This window comes from Mustelus asterias, chromosome 10, assembly GCF_964213995.1.
Source record: "Mustelus asterias chromosome 10, sMusAst1.hap1.1, whole genome shotgun sequence".
Lineage (NCBI taxonomy): Eukaryota > Metazoa > Chordata > Chondrichthyes > Carcharhiniformes > Triakidae > Mustelus > Mustelus asterias.
The window spans coordinates 37,401,519-37,415,158 of record NC_135810.1 but is presented as its reverse complement, the minus strand read 5'-3'; the positions used below and the strand labels follow the sequence as shown (position 1 = coordinate 37,415,158).

Genomic DNA, 13,640 nt, shown 5'->3' with positions numbered 1-13,640 from the left:
ATTTAGAATGGCCAATCCGCCTAACCTGCACATCTTTGAACTGAGAGGAAACTGGAGCACCAGGAGGAAACCCACGCAGACACGAGGGAAATGTGTAAATTTCACACAGACAGTGACCCAAGCTGGGAATCGAACCCAGGTCCCTGGCGCTGAGAGGCAGCAGTGCTAACCACCGTGCCACCCATTTGGAAATCAAAGGTTTACATTAACTGATGCCATAATGGAAGTTAAATACTTATATAGTTGGCTCAAGCTTCTCAAGAAGGCTTCCAAGTATTTTGATCCACACCGTTGTCATGCAACATGGAATTCTATTGTAGCCAGGCCATCTGCTTATGACGATCATGTGAGTCTGCATCAGCATAATAAGTTATGACTTAGAGAGTAGACATGAACATTCTTGGTGAGATAGCACCATCAGAACACAAAAGCCAGGGTTAGAGCAATTGCTGTGGAGCTTAAAGTCTTATTAACTTGGAAACCTAAATTCAAATTTAGTAGGCAAATGTTGAAACAATTTCTAATCGCTCCCATCTCATTTCTAGCTGGTTCTTATTGCTATCATAATCTATCCTTTACTGTGTGGCCTTTTACAATATGTAAATTAACAATATTTTTGACAGTACTTCTAACTTTTTAAGAATCATTTTCCTTTATGCTGGAGTAGATATCAAGCTTCCATACTTATCAGATGTATCATGTTATGCTCCCAAGACAGAGACTTCAAAGAGCTGCCATCCTAAATCTCTCATTTTCCATCAATTCATTTCCTGGGCATCTACTTTCAGGATGGTGGAAAGGCCTGTGCAGAGCATCTATGGTATACTAGCTGCTCTTGATGTTCTTGTCATCTAAGTTAAATGGAATGTGGAGTTTTGCACTTTCTCCCCATGTCTGTGTGGGTTTCCTCCAGGTGCTCCGGTTTACCCTGTCAGTCCAAAGATGTGCAGGTTAGGTGGATTGGCCATGCTAAATTGTCCCTTGCGTTTGAAGATGTGTATGTAGGTCAGGTGGATTAGCCATGATAATAGGAGAGTACGTTTGGATAAGATGCTCTTTTGCAGAGTCGGTGCAGACTCGATGGGCCAAATGGACTCCTTCTGCACATCTGTAGGGATTCTCTGGGATCTTCCCATGGGCAGTTCAGCAGGGATGCCTCCAGGAGTGGCATGATGTTTGGTATGTTAGTAGAAAATGGGCTATTCGAAGATGTAAAGGTGCAGAGAGCTGTTCTTTTCAAAACATTTAAACCTTTTTTTTTCAGCTGAATAGAGAGAAATTTGTTGAGTGTAATCAGGAGGTATTTCTCATTCAGTATCTGGATGTCCCAACTAGAGAGGGGGCAAAACTTGATCTCCTTGGGAAATAAGAAAGGGCAGGTGATAGAAGTGTTAATGAGGGATCACTTTGGGACCAGTGACCATAATTCTATTAGATTTAAGATAGCTATGGAGAATGATGGGTCTGGCCCAAAAGTTAAAATTCTAAAATGGGTCCAGGCCAATTTTGATGGTATCAGGCAGGAACTTTCAACAACACGGTACGGTAGCACAGTGGTTAGCACTGCTGCTTCACAGCTCCAGGGGCCTGGGTTCGATTCCCGGCTTGGGTCACTGTCTGTGTGGAGTTTGCACATTCTCCTCGTGTCTGCGTGGGTTTCCTCCGGGTGCTCCGGTTTCCTCCCACAGTCCAAAGATGTGCGGGTTAGGTTGATTGGCCATGCTAAAATTGCCCCTTAGTGTCCTGGGATGCGTAGATTAGAGGGATTAGTGGGTAAAATATGTAGGGATATGGGGGTAGGGCCTGGGTGGGATTGTGGTCGGTGCAGACTCGATGGGCCGAATGGCCTCTTTCTGTACTGTAGGGTTTCTCTGATTTCTCTGAGTTAATTGGGGGGAGTCTGTGGGAAAGCAAAAAAACGTCTGGTAAGTGGGAGGCTTTCAAAAGTCTGTTAAGCAGGGTTCAGGGTAAGCACATTCCTCTTAGAGTGAAGGGCAAGGCTGGTAGAAGTAGGGAACCCTGGATGACTTGGGATATTGAGGCCTGGTTAAGAAGAAGAAGGAGGCACATGATATGCATAGGCAGCTGGGATCAAGTGAATCCCCTGAAGAGCGTTGGAGGTGTAGGAGTAGAGTTAAGAGAGAAATCAGGAGGGCAAAAAGGGGACACAAGATTGTTTTGGCAGATAAAGCAAAGGAGAATCCAAAGAGCTACTACAAATACATAAAGGGCAAAAGAGTAACTCGGGAGAGAGTAGGGCCTCTTAAGGATCAACAAGGTCATCTATGTGCGGATCCACAAGAGATGGGTGAGATCCTAAATGAATATTTCTCATCAGTATTTATTGTTGAGAAAAGTATGGATGTGAGGGAACTTGGGGAAATAATAGTGATGTCTTGAGGAGTGTACATATTACAGAGAAGGAGGTGCTGGAAGTCTTAAAGCCCATCAAGGTAGATAAATTCCCGGGACCTGATGAAGTCTATCCCAGGACATTGTGGGAGGCTAGGGATGAAATTGCAGGTCCCCTAGCAGAGATCATTTGAATCATCGATAATCACAGGTGAGGTGCCTGAAGATTGGAGGGTGGCAAATGTTGTGCCTTTGTTTAAGAAGGGCTGCAGGGAAAAGCCTGGGAACTACAGGCCTGTGAGCCTCACATCTGTAGTGGGTAAGTTGTTGAAAGGTATTTTGAGAAACAGGATCTACAGACATTTAGAGGCGTAAGGACTGATTAGGGACAGTCAGCATGGGTTTGTGAGTGGAAAATCATGTGTCTCAAATTTGATTGAGTTTTTTGAAGGGATAACCAAGAAGGTAGATGAGGGCAGTGCAGTTATTGTTGTCTGCATGGACTTTAGCAAGTCCTTTGACAAGGTACCGCATGATAGGTTGTTGCATCACATTAAATCTCATGGGATCCAGGGTGAGGTAGCTAAATGGATACAAAATTGGCTTGGTGACAGAAGCCAGAGGGTGGTTGTCGAGGGTTGTTTTTCAAGCTGGAGGCCTGTGACCAGCGGTGTGCCTCAGGGATCGGTGCTGGGTCCACTGTTATTTGTCATTTATATTAATGATTTGGATGAGAATATAGGAGGCATGGTTAGTAAGTTTGCAGTTGACACCAAGATTGGTGGCATAGTGGACAGTGAAGAAGATTATCTCAGATTGCAACGGGATCTTGATCAATTGGGCCAGTGGGCTGATGAATGGCAGATGGAGTTTAATTTAGGTAAATGCAAGGTGATGCATTTTGCTAGATTGAACCAGGGCAGGACTTACTCAGTTAATGGTAGGGTGTTGGGGAGAATTACAGAACAAAGAGATCCAGGAATACAGGTTCATAGCTCCTTGAAAGTGGAGTCACAGGTGGACAGAGTGCTGAAAAAGGCATTCATAATAACAATATAACATTCAGCATGCTTGGTTCCATTGGTCAGAACATTGAATACAGGAGTTGGGATGTCTTGTTGAAGTTGTATAAGGCCACGGTGTACAGTTCTGGTCACCCCTATTATGGAAAGGATATTATTAAAGTAGAAAGAGTGCAAAATACATTTACTCAGTTGTTACCAGGACTTAATGGTTTGAGTAATGAGGAGAGGCTGGATAGACTGGGACTTTTTTCTCTGGAGCGTAGGAGGCTGAGGGGTGATCTTATAGAGGTCTATAAAATAATGAGGGACATAGATCAGCGAGATAGTTAATATCTTTTCCCAAAGGTAGGGGAGTCTAAAACTGGAGGGCATAGGTTTAAGGTGAGAGGGGAGAGATACAAAAGTGTCCAGAGGGACACTTTTTTCACACACAGGGTGGTGAGTGTATGGAACAAGCTGTCAGAGGTAGTAGTTGAGGCGGGTACAATTTTGTCTTAAAAAGCGTTTAGACAGTTACATGGGTAAGATGGGTATAGAGGGATATGGGCCAAATGTGGCAATTGGGACTAGCTTAGGCTTTTTTTTAAAAAAAAGGCGGCATGGACAAGTTGGGCTGAAGAGCCTGTTTCCGTGATGTAAACATCTATGGCTCTATAATCCATTTGAGGTCGGGTGGTAGGGGGCTGTTCTCACATGCTGAATCCCACTGGTTTGTATGAAAACGCAGTCCCATTGTCAGAGACCAGCACTCAGGTAACCCATGTATGGCAAACGTTTGCCGTAGTTAATCAGTTGTGGCTAAGGATATCGTGGTTTTCATCTCCTGAATGTTCATCCATTTTGAATGAGTGTCCGTAATGAGGAGAACCATGCCGCCCGTAAAAGGGCCTGTAAAATCAACATTGTCACATCCACAGCTTGCCTAGCCAATCCGATGGGGTGCAGAAGAGCCAAGGGTGGTAACTTTTGTTGTACTTGACACTGGTCACAGTGTCTACCAAAGTCTTTGATGTCTTTATCAATTTCACACACCCACACGTAACTCCGAGCTAATATTTTCATTTTCGTCATACAGGGATGTGCTATTCTTGTAATAGCATTGTCCAAGCAGGAGTAGCAACGACCACCCTGGCTCCCCACAACAGTACTCCCCATCTTTCCAACTCAGATCATCCTTCCTGATTTGGAAAGGTTGAAATTGCCCAGACCTGTCATAATGCCAACTGTGAAGGACCAATTTTTGACTTTAGATAAAATGATATCCTTTCGTGTTGATACAGGTAATGTGTATAGAAAGTTGACAGTGAGCACAATTTCTTGGGGCACTGGTGGTGGTGGAATATTTTGTGGCAAAGGAAGGCGGCTTAAAGCATCCGCATTGGCACCGTGGGTGCTTGGCTTATGTTAAAACATAGTCATGTGCCACTGTTGGGATCCAATATTGAGGGTCCCAACATTGGACCGTCTTTGAAGAAATGTGGAGAATGGCTTTGTCCCCTCTCAACAGCCCTAAAAGTGGCTTATGGTTGTCAATTATCATAAAGTGATGTCCATAAATGTACTGATTAAATTTTTTCACCCCATAAGTAATAGCCAAACCTTCCTTTTCAGTCTGAGATTAGGCCCTCTGTGTCTCTTACTGTCTACACCATCCAAGTCTGTGGGACAATACTGCACCTATTCTGTGGGGTGAGGCAACACAGGTCAGCACTATTTCTTATGCAGGATCAAAATGGACCAAGAGGTTTGAAGACAGCAATGTCATTGTAACTCGCTCAAATGGTTCCTTTTTGATGTTTATCCCAGTGCCACCTTTGGTACACTCTGAGAAGCTAATGGAAAGGTGCCAAAAATGTGGACAGGTTGGGGATAAATCATCCATAATAATTCACCTTTCCCAAGAATAATTTAAGTTCCAATATGTTTCTGGAGGCTGGTGCTCCCTGGATTGCCTTTAACCTAAGGTTTAAGTTTAAGTTTATTTATTAATGTCACAAGCAGGCTTACATTAACACTACAATGAAGTTACTGTGAAAATCCCCTTCAGCGCCTGTTGAGGTACCCTGAGGGAGAATTTTAGCATGGCCAATGCACAGTCTTGCAGACTGTGGGAGGAAGCCGGAGCACCCGGGGGAAACCCATGCAGAAACGGGGAGAACATGCAGACTCCGCACAGTCACCCAAGCCGGGAATCAATCCCGGGCCCCTGGTGCAGTAAGGCAGCAGTGCTAACCACCGTGCCATCCACCTTCTCCTCCACGGGATGCAGTCTTTGAGCATTGTCCCTTAATCCCAAATGTGTTACTGCATGGGCTTGAAATGTGCGTTTCTCTTCCTTGAGCTTCCCCTGCTTCTAATGTTTTCAACACTTTCTCCAAATTTGTCAAGTGGTCTTCTTCAGAAACTCCAGTAATTAATACACTTGACACTAGACAACTACCTTGGACAGTCCTTGTTGTAACGAGCTTTGCATAGTATGTTGGAATATGGCGCATGCCGAAGATACTCCAACTGGCAGCTGGGTATATTGATATAAGCCTTTGTGGATGCAGCCTCATCTAACTTTATCTGTAGATAAGCGTGACTCATGTCAAGTTTCATATAAGTTAACCCGCTAGCTAACTTGGCACACATAGAACATAGAACACTACAGCGCAGTACAGGCCCTTCGGCCCCCGATGTTGCGCCGACCAGTGGAACCAATCTAAAGCCCCTCTAATCTACACTATTACAATATCATCCATATGTTTATCCAATAACCATTTGAATGCTCTTAATGTTGATGAGTCCACTACTGCTGCAGGCAGGGCATTCCACGCCCCTACTACTCTCTGAGTAAAGAACCTACCTCTAACATCTGTCCTATATCTCTCACCCCTCAATTTAAAGCTATGTCCCCTCATGCTAGCCATCACCATCCGAGGAAAAAGGCTCTCACTATCCACCCTATCTAATCCTCTGATCATCTTGTATGCCTCTATTAAGTCACCTCTTAACCTTCTTCTCTCTAACGAGAACAACCTCAAGCCCCTTAGCCTTTCCTCATACGATTTTCCCACCATACCAGGCAACATCCTGGTAAATCTCCTCTCTACCCTTTCCAACCCTTCCACATCTTTCCTATAATGCGGCGACCAGAACTGTACGCAATACTCCAAATGCGGACGCACCAGAGTTTTGTACAGTTGCAGCATGACCTCCTGGCTCCGAAACTCAATCCCTCTAACAATAAAAGCTAACACACCGTACGCTTTCTTAACAACCCTATCAACCTGGGTGCCAACTTTCAGGGATCTATGCACATGGACACCCAGATCCCTCTGTTCATCCACACTACCAAGTATCTTACCATTAGCCCAGTACTCTGTATTCCTGTTACTCCTTCCAAAGTGAAGCACCTCACACTTTTCCGCATTAAACTCCATTTGCCACCTCTCAGCCCAACTCTGCAGCTTATCGATGTCCCTCTGTAACCTGCCACTTCCCTCCGCACTGTCTACAACTCCACCAACTTTAGTGTCATCCGCAAATTTACTAATCCATCCTTCCATGCCCTCATCCAGGCCATTAATAAAACTGACAAACAGCAGTGGCCCCAAAACACATCCTTGCGGTACATCACCAGTAACTGAACTCCAGGATGATTATTTTCTGTCAACCACCACCCTCTGTTTTCTTACAGCTAGCCAATTCCTGATCCAAACCACTAAATCACCCTCAATCCCATGTGTCCGTGTTTTCTGCAAAAGCTTACCATGGGGAACCTTATCAAATGCTTTGCTGAAATCCATACACACCACATCAACCGCTTTACCCTCATCCACCTCTTTGGTCACCTTCTCAAAGAACTCAATAAGGTTTGTGAGGCACGACCTACCCTTCACGAAACCATGCTGACTATCCCTAATCAAATTATTCCTTTCTAGGTGATTATAAATCCTATCTCTGAGAATCCTTTCCAATACTTTGCCCACAACAGAAATAAGGCTCACCGGTCTATAATTACCAGGGTTGTCCCTACTCCCCTTCTTGAACAAGGAGACAACATTTGCCATCCTCCAGTCTTCTGGCACTGTTCCTGTAGACAATGACGACACAAAGTTCAAAGCCAAAGGCTCTGCAATCTCCTCTCTAGCCTCCCAGAGAATCCTAGGATAAATCCCATCCGGCCCAGGGGACCTATCTATTTTTACCCTTTCCAGAATTGCTAACACCTCCTCCTTATGAACATCAATCCCATCCAGTCCAACAGCCTGCATCTCAGTACTGCCCTCGACAACACTGTCCCTCTCCAGTGTGAATACCGACGAAAAATATTCATTTAGTGCCTCTCCTACCTCTTCAGACTCCACGCACAACTTCCCACTCCTGTCCTTGACTGGCCCTAATCTTACCCTTGTCATTCTTTTACTCCTGACATACCTATAGAAAGCTTTAGTGTTTTCCTTGATCCTACCTGCCAAAGACTTCTCATGTCCCCTCCTGGCTCTTCTTAACTCTTTCTTTCGGTCCTTCCTGGCTAACTTGTAACTCTCAAGTGCCCTAACTGAGCCTTCACGTCTCATCTTAACATAAGTCTCCTTCTTCCTCTTCACAAGAGATTCAACCTCCTTAGTAAACCATGGTTCCCTCACACGTCTGCTTCCTCCCTGCCTGACAGGTACATATTTATCAAGGATGCGTAGTAGCTGTTCCTTAAACAAGTTCCACATTACAATTGTGCCCATCCCCTGCAGTTTCCTTCCCCAACCTATGCCAGCTAAATCTCGCCTAATTGCATCATAATTTCCTTTCCCCCAGCTATAACTCTTGCCCTTTGGTATATACCTATCCTTTTCCATTGCTAAGGTAAACATAACCGAATTGTGGTCACTGTCACCAAAGTGCTCACTTACCTCCAAATCTAACACCTAGCCTGTTTCATTACCCAGTACCAAATCCAATGTGGCCTCGCCTCTTGTTGGTCTATCTACATACTGCGTCAGGAAGCCTTCCTGCACACATTGGACAAAAACCGACCCCTCTAAAGTACTCAAACTATAGCTTTTCCAGTCAATATTTGTAAAGTTAAAGTCCCCCAGTACAACTACGCTGTTACTTTCGCTCCTATCCAGAATCAACTTTGCAATCTTTTCCTCTACATCTCTGGAACTTTTCGGAGGTCTATAAAAAACTCCCAACAGGGTGACCTCTCCTTTCCTGTTTCTAACCTCAGCCCAAACTACCTCAGTAGACGAGTCCTCATCAAATGTCCTTTCTGCCACTGTAATACTGTCCTTGACTAACAATGCCACATCTCCCCCTCTTTTACCACCTTCCCTGCACTTACTGAAACATCTAAACCCCGGAACCTGCAACAACCATTCCTGTCCCTGCTCTATCCATGTCTCCGAGATGGCCACAACATCGAAATCCCAGGTACCAACCCATGCTGCAAGCTCACCCACCTTATTCCGGATGCTCCTGGCGTTGAAGTATACACACTTCAAACCGCCTTCCTGTGTACCAGTACACTCCTGCGACTCTGAAACCTCATCCATGACCTCACTACTCTCAACCTCCTGTACACCGGAGCTACAATTCAGGTACCCACCCCTCTGCTGAATTAGTTTAAACCCTCCCGAAGAGCATTAGCAAATTTCCCCCCCAAGATATTGGTACCCCTCTGGTTCAAGTGCAGACCATCCCGTTTGTAGAGGTCCCACCTACCCAGAAAGAGCCCCAATTGTCCAGGTATCTGAATCCCTCCCTCCTGCACCATCCCTGTAACCACGTGGGTTACAGATCTTCGATTTTCGGTATAGGATACCTATCCAGTTTTGCTGCTTGGTTAATGGTTATCTTATTATCTCCACATATCCTGATTGTCTTTGGCCATGATGATTGGTGACTGAGCTGATTGATGTTGGTAGGTTACTGGTGCTGTTGTGATACTGAGGATCTTTCAAGGCTTCTCCAGTTTAGCTGGCCAGCCTGGCTGTTGCGCTTTTTAATTCAAGGGTTCCTACCCTGCTAATACGATAAGTCTGCTCTCCAATGACGGTGGCAGAGGCTCCTGTATCCATCCCCATTTTTAGTGATCGTCTGTTCACAACGCAATTACAATTGTGGTTGACTTGCTCACTTTAATATTGTTTATTCTGTAAACTTCAGATTCTACTTTGGAATCATTTTCTAAACTCTGCCCTGGCGTTGTATTTTTTTTTGTTGGCCCTTGGTTGGCTTTTTTTGGTTCTGCATTTAATCCTAATCTGCCCCCTCTAAGTTGCATTTTTACATTTACACCTCTCTTGGGAGTGTTTTTCCCTGCACCAAAATAACTTCTTCGTCTGCAGACTGAAATTTCTGAATTTCTGTCCCTGTCTTGCTTGCTGCTCTTTAACTCTCAGCTTTCAGTGCCCTCCTCCCTGGTGCCACGACTCCCTGAGATTCAAATCCAGCTTGGTTGGCCTTGCCTCACTGTGTGCTTTGTAATTCGAATGTACCTTTTCAGCGCTTCCTGTTGCCTGAGCAATCTCTGATGCTCTTGCCAAGGTAAGTTCTGTCTTTGCTAATAATTTTTGTCATGTGGTGAAGTTGTTCACACCACAAACCAAATCATCTGTTAACATCTTGTTGAGCGTCTTTCCAAATTCACATTGTTCAGCTAACTGCCTTAAGTGTGCCTGCCTTGAACGCTGGTAACGTTTTACCCTGGGTTTCTCAATGTCGAATTATTATTTTTTGCTGCATTAGCACCATTGGTTTTGAGTGATAGTTTCCTTTGTTTAGATTTAAGATCTTAGTTTTAGATTGAGTTACATTTCTTTAAAATTTAATGTAAAATTCTAACACATCATATCACTTGTCCCTAAAGGCTTCTTTATGATGTGATTATTGATCAACCCTTTCTCAATATAGAATACTAGATCTAAAATAGTCTGTTCTCTAGTTGGTTACTTAACATACTGTTCAGTAAAAACTATCCATGCACAATCCAGGAATTTGTAATCCACAGCATTAGTGCTAATTAAATTGACCTAGTTTGTTTCTAAATTGAAGTCCCCCATGTTTACTGTATTGCCCTTCTTGCATGCATCTCTAATTTCCTGATTTATACCATGCCCTACGTTATCACTTGGTGGCCTAAAAATAACTCCCGCCAAAGCTGTTTCTTAGCTCCATACAAACTGATTCTACATCATGATCTTCCCATCTAAGATCCCCTCTCACTAAGGTACTGACTTTCTTTATTAATTGTGCTACCCACCTCCTTTTCCTTTTTGCTTAACCTTCCTAAATGTTAAATACTGTTGAACATTCAGTTCCCACCTCGATCACCCTGGATTCATGCCTCTGTAATGCAATTAGATCCTACCCGTTTACTTCTATTTATGCCATCATTTCATTTATGAATGCTGCATGCCTTTAATTATTTTATTGTACTTTGATCCTATTTGATGCTGGCTTTTGTTTCTGCTGTGTTGCGTAGTTGGGTAGAGTAATTGTAGATTGGGAGTTTAGAATGTTACAATTTGGTGTTTGTGAAATTGTAAATTGCTAGAATGGAAAACAGTGCATGGTCCCTTTAAAAAGTAGTGCTTTTTCTGTGCTTAGCGTTTTAAAAAAGGGTCCGGTGCATGGAGAGCCAAAATTGAAACATTTGTTTCAAGAGGCCAGGCAACAGTGTTGCCAAGCCAACAGGCTGTTTTTGAATTTAACCAATCAGTTTGAATTAGGCACTTATTGAATTTGAAATTGATGGGTTTGGCAACCTAGAACCAATCCCATTGTGGGAAATATTGATATGCCATGAGGGGTATAAAAGACGGGGGTGGGGTGGGCATCAGTGAGACAAACTAGGAGAGCTTCTGCCATCTATCACATCTCTCAGCTTCTTGGCCTTTTGGCTAAGATCAAGTGTAGTATCGACATGCTGTACTTGGTTGAAGTCATAAGGTTACATTGTGGCTTCTTTTGAAGCAATTTTTAAAAGCGGCATCTAGGCCTTTTGGCTAAGATACAAATGAGATCAAGCCTTGGAGGAGGTGCAATGCCTTCTCCAATTAGCTTGGATCATATAGATCAAGCCCAAGACAGGAGGCGAGAGGTCTGTCTTGTCAGCTTGGGTCGGGAATGTCTCACTTGATGAGGCTCTGAATTGAACTTTGATTGGATTAAATTGGATATATAAACAAAATCTCAGCTTTAGAGAGAGAGACTTGCTGGTTCTCAAAGCTACATTTATGTCTCGAGAGAAAGCATCATCTTGATAGCCAAGGTACCAAAGATAGCAAAGAAGAAAAAAGTCCAGAAACAAGATTCAACAGAAAAGACCTAGAAGGTTCCAGAACCTGGTTGTAATTTAGAGAGTGACTAAAATTCTATTTTTTTTTGTAAATGAATGAGAATTGTATTTATCTGAACAGCATACCATTAGAATCGTGTTTTATTCGGTTTGTTAATGGTTTAGTTAACTTGTTCACTGTTAGATAAATAAAGTGTTATTTGTTGATTTTTAGAGTGTGTGTCAGGGAGTTAATTTGACTTAACCACAGGATCGTAGCGCTTTAAACACAATTTTAACAGATTATGAAGTGAGGTCCTCTTTGGGGGTTTTGGTGTTTTCTCTCAAGGTGGGGATCAATCTCCCTTTTATAACAGATGTCTTTCAATTTCACTTCTTACACCCTACCATTTCAAGCTTTGTTTCCCTTTTATTTGAATTCCTTTCTGGTTCTCATCCCCCTGCCAAGTTAAACTCTCCTCAATAGCATTAGCAATCTGTCTACAAGTGTCTTGGTTCCAGTCCTGCTAAGTTGCAAAATGTCCACTTGTTCAGATACCACTTGCCCCAGAACTGGTGCCTCAAAAATCTAGAGCACACAAGTCCCCACCTTTCATCACAACAGCCACCTGTTTATTTGCTCTCTCTTCCTATTTCTATACTCATTTGCACTTGGCACTGACAGTAACCTTGAGATTGCTGTCTTTGGAGACCTGTTTTTTAAAATCTTTCCTAGCTCCCTCAAATAACTTTCAGACCTCATACCTTTTTCTAGCTATATCTTTGGTACTAATATGGACCATAACCTCTAGCTGTTTACCGTCTTCCATAAAAATGTCCTGAAACCACTCAGTGACCCCTTTGACTTCAGCACAGTGGAACAACTTTTTATGTTTTTTTAAAATTGGAGTGATTTTAAAAAATATTTATTAGCATACATTTGCCTACACACAAAATATTAGATACAGGTAAATAAAAGAAGCAATATAATTACATGTAGTAATTACTTCAGCCTCTTTCATAGCACAGACCTGTGGTTTCTTGAGCTTCAGCTGGAGTGAAAGTCTTTTAAAGCAGATCATTTCTCAGTAAGCTGAGAGGTGGCTTTTAGTTGAAAAACACAAGTAACAAACATGGCTACCTTACTGATAGAAAGTTTATCTTTTGAATCTGTTCAAGGAAAATAATACTTGCATTGAACATGCCTCACAAATTAAATAACTTTTCTATCTCTGTAATTATAGTGTTGAGTAATGACATAAGGATAATCCAGTCTTGAGTGTGATCTTATACTGCCTAACGTTGTTAAGGTCTATCTACACAGTGTTAATGAACTTTGAGAATCCAGGCAGCAAAAATAAAAATTAAACCGGTTCTTCATCTTTGGTGTCTATATGTGAGCTTAAAAGTCAGCAATGGGTTATTGAACCAGAAGAGGCACCAGATCTGAGCTTCATCCTGTTCCCACTCCATAGAATCCTACAGTGCGGAAGGAGGCCATTCAGCCTGCACCAACCACAATCCCACCCAGGCCCTAACCCCATGCATTTACCCCAGCTAGTTCCCCTGACACTAAGGGGCAATTTAGCACGGCCAATCCATCTAACCAACATATGTTTGGACTGTGGGAGGAAACCGGAGCACCTAGGGGAAACCCATGCAGTCACGGTGAAAATGTGCAAACTTCACACAGTCAGTGACCCAAGCCGGGAATCGAACCCAGGTCCCTGGCGCTGTGAGACAGCAGTGCTAACCACTGTGCTACCGTGCCGCCCCACTCAGCATTCAAATTTATGCTTTCCATGTGCAACTGAACAGCAAGATGTCCTGTCTACTTTTCCCTTCTTTAGCTTCAAGTTTCTTGTACAATGCAATTGAAGCATGTATAGCTTTAGCAACAAGTTGAATTTATGTTGTAAATATATAAAGTATAACCTGAATATGATGTCAGATGCTTGAACTTAATGCCATTCACCTGCCATTAGCTTCATGAGCTT

General features: G+C 43.2%; 1 protein-coding gene and 1 non-coding gene across 2 annotated transcripts in view; both read left to right on the top strand.

Annotated features, from left to right (window-relative positions):
- LOC144499560 (nectin-3-like) overlaps positions 1 to 13,640 on the top strand; it is a 269,457-nt gene that overhangs the window by 183,241 nt on the left and 72,576 nt on the right. The gene's annotated exons all lie outside the window — the stretch shown is intronic.
- Positions 11,247 to 11,438, top strand: LOC144500164 (U2 spliceosomal RNA). Its single transcript, XR_013498944.1, has one exon. It is a non-coding gene; the product is annotated as a U2 spliceosomal RNA (small nuclear RNA).